General features: G+C 44.6%; 1 long non-coding RNA gene across 1 annotated transcript; it reads right to left on the minus strand.

The window, feature by feature from the left end:
• Window positions 1-1,195: 1,195 nt before the first annotated feature.
• Window positions 1,196-8,491, minus strand: LOC134294105 (uncharacterized). Its single transcript, XR_010001084.1, has 2 exons — window positions 8,189-8,491; window positions 1,196-1,331 (listed from the first exon to the last, which is right to left on the minus strand). It is a non-coding gene; the product is annotated as an uncharacterized LOC134294105 (long non-coding RNA).
• Between the last annotated feature and the right edge of the window lie 652 nt (window positions 8,492-9,143).

Genomic DNA, 9,143 nt, shown 5'->3' on the forward strand with positions numbered 1-9,143 from the left:
TGTATGTGTTTAAAAAATTTTTGCACACACACACATACTTCTCTGCAAAACAATTTTCCCAGGACACTTCAGGAAATTCAAATATTGTTCAAAATCCTTGCTGCACTATTCTTCTTCTTCTTCTTGATGGGATTTCCCTCCTTTGAGGAAGCCCATTTTGCAACCAGGAAATGAATAATAGAGAAGATTTGCTCCATTCCCTGGGGTGGGGTCCCCTCTCCCCCTTCCCCAAATGCTGCCGAGCTGGAATCTCTTTTCCTTATTCACCGCGTCCATTAGTCAAGACCCATATTGAACCGGTAAATAAAACTTTGGGGAAATGTCCCTCCCGCAGAAACTACACTTTCCCCTAAACTCAGACAGGATTAACGTTGGTCATGATGGGTATGAGTTTCATCCTGATCCATGGCTGGTAGGAGTCACAGGGCTCTTTGGATGAGGGTGGGCAGACTACAACTCCCATCATTCTGGGCTAACCCACTAAGCTATTTCAGGTTGATCATGATGGTTCTGTATGCCAAGTTTGGTCCAGATCCATCGCCAGTGGGAGTCACAAGCCTCTCTGGATGGAGGTGGACTACAACTCCCACCAATATGGACCAATCCTCCCCCAAACCCAACCAGTATTCAATGTCGATGTTGGATATCTGTGCCAAGTTTGGCCCAGATCCCTAATTGATGCACATGGACTACAACTCCCATCATCATGTCCTAGTTCCCTCAAACCCAGCCAAGATTTAATGTTGGTCATGATGAATATGAGTTTCATCCAGATCCATTGCTAGTAGGAGTCACAGAGGTCTTTGGATGTGCGTGGACTACAACTCCCATCACCCTGGCCTAGAATCCCCTCAACTCCCGCCATCCTAGGTCATTTCATTGAAAAACTATCACGAAATGTGCCGTAGCAGGATGCCGCTCCTGCGGGAACAAAGTTTGGGCAGATTAATAAACTTTCCCCATGTTTTTATGCTGGGACCAATTCGGAAATGCCAATGGTAACCCAGGAACAAAAATCGTGTTGCATTGTGTGATTTGCACCAAGGCTTTTGCAGGAAGAGCAAACACAGTGTGGTTCTGCCCAAGAGAGAGAGATGCAATGCCTGTGGCTGCCCCAACCCCCAAAAAGGCAAGATGGGAATGCGATTAGGATCCAGCTCCAGCGTCCATCGGCCAGGGATGCGGGAGGCACACCTGGATGCTATCAGGCCGTTTAATTTCCCTTTCAAATTACCAGGCAGACTTGATGATTTCCAGCAATTTCTCAGCAGAGCCCTGTCCCTGAGCCCCGACCTTCTAATATCTGGCTGGTGTGATGTATGTTGGAGCACCTGCAAAGGGGGGGGGGGGAGGAAGGAGGGGAGGGGGGAAGAAAGGAAGGAAAGAAGGGAGGAAGGAGGAGGGACATCCATCAGAGAAAGGAAGGAAGGAGATGGGAACAAGCCAACATATCAGACAGAGGTTCTCAAACTTTTTCAGCTGCAGAGCCCTCTTTGAAGCAAAAGTTTCTCATGAAGTCCCAGGAAATATTTATATTACTATATTTATATTGGCAGGGGGTTGGACTGGATGGCCCATGAGGTCTCTTCCAACTCTACTATTCTATTATTCTATGATTCTTGGGGATCCGGCAGTGCTCAGGTTAGTAGAAGAAGGCTTTGTTTGCTTTTGGGATGTTAGGTCATATCACTTAAGTTTGGTCCAGATCTGTTGTTGGCTGGGTTCAGTGCTCTCTGGATAAACTCCCAGATATATATAAACCTTCCTAGCTTAGTTTCTCCATACTTCACAACCTCTGAGGATACCTGCCATAGATGTGGGCGAAACATCAGTAGAGAATTCTTCTGGAACATAGCCATACAGCCCAGAAAACATACAACTACCCTGTGATCCCGGCCATGAAAGCCTTCGACAACTCCCAGATTCCCAGGGAGTTTCCCACCCTCTCTGGATAAAGGTGAACTACAACTCCCAGATTCCCACCCTCTAAACTCTGCCAGTAATTGCAGTTGGCCATGTTGGGTCTGTGTGCCAAGTTTGGTCCAGATGCGTCGCCAGCTGGGTTCATGGGTGGGTTTTGTGCAGCGTCTCCATCTCAGGTGATACCAAACGGAGCCGCTTGATCTGAAGTGGGTTCATCTTGGCATCCTCCTCAAAGCTAGATCCGGGGCGAGAGGCGGGAGGTGCATTTCTGAGCAGGGCTGCTCCTCCTCCTCGCATTGTTTGCTCAAGGGCTCAGATCATCCCATCATCTCCATCGGAATTTCTGGGAATGTTTTCCTTCGGCATTGTCTCAGCAGTCGCTCGCCGGGTCAGCCCCTCGGTGTCGGGGGTACATCGTGGCTTTTCATTTCCTGGCCTGAGAGACACGAACCCCCCTCCTGGGCGGCTCCTCTCCTCTCATTGTCGAGAGTTGGATTTGGACCAGAGACTCGGAGGCGAATGGGTTTGGCTCCCGTCCATCCGCGCTGCCCCGGCTGAGTCACCGGCTTAATCCCTTTGCCACCCAAGATCCCCAGAATCCCTTGGTCGGTTCTATCCGCGCTGTTATCATCCTGCCTCCTTTTCCTGGCCTCCTCGGTGTTTCCTTGTATACATCCCGCAAGAATGAAGGAGCTGTATTGTAATGGGATTTGAAGTGAAATCCAAGACTCGCACTAAATAAATGATGGAGAGGCGAGACCGTGCTCTTTGGAAAAGAAATGTTCAGAGCGTCTTGCAAGCTCGACTGAACCATAATTCAACACCGGGGCAACTTTCCCTTCTCCTGCTGAATGGACCTGTCAGAAGGTGTAGATGTCCAGGCTCCTCAAGCCCGTCGCAAGACATCCTTCTGCTGCAATTCGCCGTAAGACAACGGAGACACATCTCCCGCCTGAAGCCGCTTGCCAAAGTTCTTCCATCACCTCCGAGTTGGGTTTTATACCTTTCCAAATGTGTGCATAAACACCTCTCCCAGGCTCCGAGGCCAAGATCGCACATTGTGTTTGTGTAGCACAAATCATTTCACAGAGCCTCTAACTTATTGTTGGCTGCGATTCGATGTTGCAGACGGTGCTGCAAACATTGCATGCATATTTTGCTGCATAACTGAGTTGCCACAGAGCCCTCCTGGCAGACTGCAAAGATGTGCCTCAGACAAGTGGCCATGTGCATCGAGATCTATCTGAAATCAGTTACTACACAGATCTTAGCCAGTCCTGGATTTGGTCAAACATCACTCAGCTCATGGTTTCAAACTACAGTAGAGTCTCACTTATCCAACATAAACAGGCCGGCAGAACGCTGGATAAGCGAATATGTTGGATAATAAGGAGAAGCCTATTAAACATCAAATTAGGTTATGATTTTACAAATTAAGCACCAAAACATTAATTAAGCACCAAAACAAATCTGGCAGAAAAAGTAGTTCAATACGCAGTAATGCTACGTAGTAATTACTGTATGTACGAATTTCGGACCAAAATATCATGATATATTGAAAACATTGACTACAAAAATGTGTTGGATAATCCAGAACGTTGGATAAGCGAGTGTTGGATAAGTGAGACTCTACTGTAATAATAATAATAATAATAATAATAATAATAATAATAATAATAATAATTTATTTATTATGCCAAATCAGTGAGAGAGCATGACTTTCCCAAGGCCATCCAACCTTTTCATGGCCGAGAAAGGATTTGAACCCTGTTCTCCCTTGTTTTAATTCCACATTCAAGCCATACTTTGTCACAGAACGGGAGGAGAGATCCTTCTATGGTTAGTGGCCCATGTGTGTGTGTCTCCCTTGCAGGGAAGTTCACGGCAATTTCACTCCCAATGAAAACTAGACAGTGATATAATTGTTCCTGGCCCTGCCCCCTCTCTTCCCTCGCTCCCTCCTTCCACTTTCCTTTCTTCTTCTTCTTCTCCTCCTCTCCTCCCTTTTTTTTTGCAAATCGCAGCCACTGTGGAAAGTCTGAGGGCTCTCCATGATCCTTGAGCGAGATCTACACCTAGCGGTAGGACGTGAGAATGGGAAAGAGGAGGAAGAAAGGAAGGAAGGAAGGAAGGAAACATCAGGAAGGGAGGGATGCTATTCTCTCTCTCCTCCTCTCTTCCTCCCCTTGGGATCTCGGGTGGGTTAATGCAGCCCCTGACCCGAAAGCCATGCAATCTGGATCCCATTCTGCCTCCTTAGGCAACCTTCCCTGCTTTTTTGGTTGTTCACATCTCCATTTCTCCTCCCATGGAAGCACTTTGGCCCCTTCGAGGGCTAGGAAGGCAAACAAAGCATGAAAGGGAGAGACTGAGAACTCGAAACAGAGAGGGAAGGGGGGCTAGTAGATCTCCCAAGGAACACAGATCCAAATGTTTATCCATCTGAAACCAGTCTTAGATTAGTTTAGTTGAGTGAGATCCTGAAATTGTGTTGCTGACGGCTTAGAATAATAGAATCATAGAATTGTAGAGTTGGTAGAGACCTCATGGGCCATCCAGTCCAACCCCCTGCAAGAAGCAGGAAAATCTCATTCAAAGCACCCCCGACAGATGGCCATCCAGCCTCTTTCACTGGTTTGCTGTGTTTTTTCTGAGCTGCCTGCCATCTTCCAGAAGCATTCTTTCCTGACGTTTCACCCACATCTATGGCAGGCATCCTTAGAGGTTGTGAGGTCTGTTGGAAACCAGGCCAGTGTGGAATAATGTCCAGGGTGGGAGGAAGAACTCTGTTGGAAGCCCACCTCCTCCAAGAGGAACTGAACCATCTAGACCTCGCTCTTCAAGCCCATGGAGCCTCCACCACAGACATCAGAAGAGCTTCAAGGCCATGAACAAGCCATGAAAGTCAAGACAAAGACCCACCCAGAGGAAAGGTGTTCTTCTTATCATACATCAAGGGAACCACTGATCGGAGAGGGAAGCTGATGAAGAAACACAACCTACAATCTACAGACCCACCAAGGAAGTCCAACCTCCACCACAGACATCCGAAGAGCTTCAAGGCCATGAACAAGCCATGAAAGTCAAGACAAAGACCTACCCAGAGGAAAGGTGTTCTTCTTATCATACATCAAGGGAACCACTGATCGGAGAGGGAAGCTGATGAAGAAACACAACCTACAATCTACAGACCCACCAAGGAAGTCCAACCAATGCTCCATTTAGCAAAGGACAAAAGGAATCCTCTCACCTCTGCAGGAGACTTCTGTATTCCATGCGTTTGTGGAGAAGTCTACATAAGGACCACATAAATCAAAGAAGAGTGAAGGCATTGCAGATGTAGTTAAACAACAGCATTGATTGAGATCCTGAAATTCTTCTCTTCTCTACCCAGTTACATCACCAGCCTTACTTATCGCTTGCGTACTATCTTCCTGCCCGCAGATGAAGATCTTTTTATTCCAAACAGGCCTTTCAGGGAAATGATCATAATTTAACTTTAATGTGCTGGGTTTTTACTTTGTTGTTTTTAATTGGTTTTCATTTCATTTTTATTGATTGTCTAATTGCTTTTTGATTTGCGTACGCTGCCGATTTTGACTCGGTTGCTTTAAATGTTTTAAGTCACCTTGAGTCCTAATTTGGAGAAAAGGTGGGGTACAAATAAATATAATTATCTATCATCATCTGTTAACATCTGTCATCAGTCATCATCATCTTCCATCAACATCATCATCATCATCATAGTCGTCATCTATTATCACCACTGTCATCATCATCATTTAACAACATCTATCATCATCTTCCATCAACATCTATCATCAACTATCATAATCTATCAACGTATATCATTGTTGTCATTATGATCATGTATCACCATCTATTTTCATCAAGGTCATCATCATCATCATAGTCGTCGTCATCTATTATCACCACTGTCATCATCATCATTTAACAACATCTATCATCATCTTCCATCAAGATCTATCATCAGCTATCATCATCTATCAACATTTATTATTATTATTATTATTATTATTATTATTATTATTATTTATCAACATTTATCATTATTGTCATCATGATCATCTATCAACTATCATCATCTATTATCATCAAGATCATCATCATCATCATCGACATCGTTATCATCATTTATCAACATCTATCATCATCTTCCATCAACATCTGTCATCAACTATCATCATCATCATCTATCAACATTTATCATCATTGTCATCATGATCATCTATCAACTATCACCATCTATTATCATCAAGGTCATCATCATCATCATTGTCATCATAATCTATTATCACCACCATCATCATCACCATCTATCATTGTCATGATTGTGGTTGTCTTCATCATCTATTATCACCATTGTCATCATCATCATCTATCACTATCATCATCATCATCATCATCATCATCATCAACATCAATCATCATCTATCAACATCTATCATCAACTATCATCATGATAATCTATCATCATAATATCTCTCATAATCTGTCACAATTGTCATTATTATCGTTATCATCATCATCATCATCATCATCATCATCATCATCGTCATCATCTATAATTAACTATCATCATCATTTATCAACATGGTCATCATCAGTCATCATCATCAATCAACATCTGTCATCAACTATCATCATCATAATCTTTCAACATCTATCATCATAATAGTTATAGGAGCCTCTGGTGGCCTAGGGAATAAAAGCCTAGTGACTTGAAGGTTGGGTTGCTGACCTGAAGGCTGCCAGGTTCGAATCCCACCCAGGGAGAGCACAGATGAGCTCTCTCTGTCAGCTCCAGCTCCATGCGGGGACATGAGAGAAGCCTCCCACAAGGATGGTAAAACATCAAAACATCTGGACGTCCCCTGGGCAACGTCATCATCATCATCATCATCATCATCATCATTTAATTACTTATTAATCGCCCTCCATCCACGATGCTCTAGGCGATTTACAAGGTAAAAAGGATAAAAATACATACATACAAATATTAATAAAATTAACATAGATTAAACGTCCTTGGAGACAGCCAATTCTCTCACTCCAGAAGCAACTCTGGTTGCTCCTGACACGAAAAAAAACAACATAATAGTTGTCATCATCATCATCATCATCATCATCATCATCATCATCATCATCATCATCATGTCACAAAGGGATCACACAAACGGACCCCCTGGGGTTTATGCACAACCTGTGGGCCTCACTTTTCCTTCCACTCACCTCCACAATTTGTCTTTCTGGAACTATGCCTATTGCAAACACATAATGGCACACACAATGGCACACACAATCACAATCACGCACACAGCACCCAAACACCCCCCCCCCCACCTCTCACCCTGGGCCCTTTCACTGGTATTTAATAAAGTCGATTAGGCAGCCTCCTCATTTGCTTTCCTAATGAAATCCTAATTGCTCCTGCTGTTAAAATGTGGTGACTCTCAAGTGGAACTGGCGGGTTCTCTGGAGCGGAGCAATAAATCACGCAGGAGCTGCAATTCCCCATTTGTGGAGGAAACACTATGGAACGACAACCGGGTGAGGAATCCCTCCATGGCCTTGCAGATGCCACACTCTCTCGACCTCGGATGTACCGAGGGCTCAACCCATGCATTTGAACCTGCATTGAGTTTCACTTTGTCGGACGCTTTGAGTCCCAGATTTGGCCAAAAGGAAAGGTCAAGTCAAATTGTACTTGCATCGAACCAGCAATCATTGCAATTGAAAACAAATGCCAGCAGGCACAATGCAACACAGATCTTTGTTAATACTAATACTAATACGTCAAGGGAAAACTCTGCTGGAAAATGGCCATACAGCCTGGAAAATTCACAGCAACCTCTGTGTATATATTCTGTAGATACAGTCAAGAGTGATCTATGGCCCGCTGTGTTCTCAGTCTAAATGGACAACTGCAACCCAATCCAACCCAGCATCACACATTCCAAGAATTCCTCTTGCAGGTTGGACAGACTTGCAACGCTGCTGCCGCCGAAAATCATGCGCCTTGCCATAGAGAAGTCCCATTGGGCCAGCATGCACTCCTTTACTTAGTGGAAATAACAACAAAAAATCATCAACCGGACACTCAAGTGTTTGTGAGGCGTTGATTTGTTTGGATGCCTTCAGATTGGAGGCAGGCTGATGGTTAACTCAAGCAATGGAAATGATGCTTTGGGTGGGGGGATTGCAAACAGGCACCTAATAAAAGCAAGGAGAGGTCAGTGCTCACCTAATGGTCTCCATGCCTTGCTACTTGTCATGGAGGCAGGTGGATCACCAGCCTCCAGAGAGCTGTGTTAACTTCACAATGGCCAAGTTAACTGCCCATATCATTGAAGTGACAATCAGCAATAAAAGGCTAAAAATAGCCCCAGGACACAGCTGCCGGTGGATGTAAATAATAAGTGCCGACGACAACGGAGGAGCAGCAACGTGGGGGCTGAGCGCTCAATGGCGCATCTCCTTCTGTCCTTGACAGGTGCGTTGAGAGGCTCCGGATGAGGGAGAACTGCAGATCCCATCATCCTGAGTCAATCTCCCCCTCCAAACCCTGCCAGTATGTCAATGTGGTCATAATGGGTCTGTGTGTCAAGTTTGGTCAGTTGCAACTGGAAATGGTTTGGTTCTGAGAAATATATGAGGGGAAAAGGTTGGCAATCGGTGTGCAAGGTCATTCGGAATGGGAAATAGTTCCTCTAAGCTTGGGAACGCTGCTTGACTGTTTTGTTTATTTATTTGCAATCTCGTGCGTGAGCTGACTCGCTTATTAAAACGGTGAGCTGCCCTAAAGCCAGGGCTTTCCAGGGCGACACACACACAATAAAAAAGAAAACACTAACATCATTAAAAGCAACAACTCCCCTCCAAAAATTACAATGCTAATAAAAATGCAGCAGCAAAAGCACGAAGTCATGAGATTGACACCCAGGTTGGATTAAGCTCTCGACAATTATGTCCTGTTTTGTCTTTCAAGAACAGCCTTAAGACACTATGGTAAGTAAATGAAAACTGCTTTACTACAGCAAAACATAAAGTACAGCACACTCAGTGAAATAATGCAAAAGAAAGCCAGGAAGTCTTACTTCAGACAAAGAAACAGCAATAAATCCAGATGCAGACTCGGAGCAGGCACACGGAGCGAAGGCATGAGAGTCAGTTTGTTACCAGCAAGAGCTGGCTGCACC

The sequence above is a fragment of the Anolis carolinensis genome, unplaced genomic scaffold (assembly GCF_035594765.1).
Source record: "Anolis carolinensis isolate JA03-04 unplaced genomic scaffold, rAnoCar3.1.pri scaffold_12, whole genome shotgun sequence".
Lineage (NCBI taxonomy): Eukaryota > Metazoa > Chordata > Lepidosauria > Squamata > Dactyloidae > Anolis > Anolis carolinensis.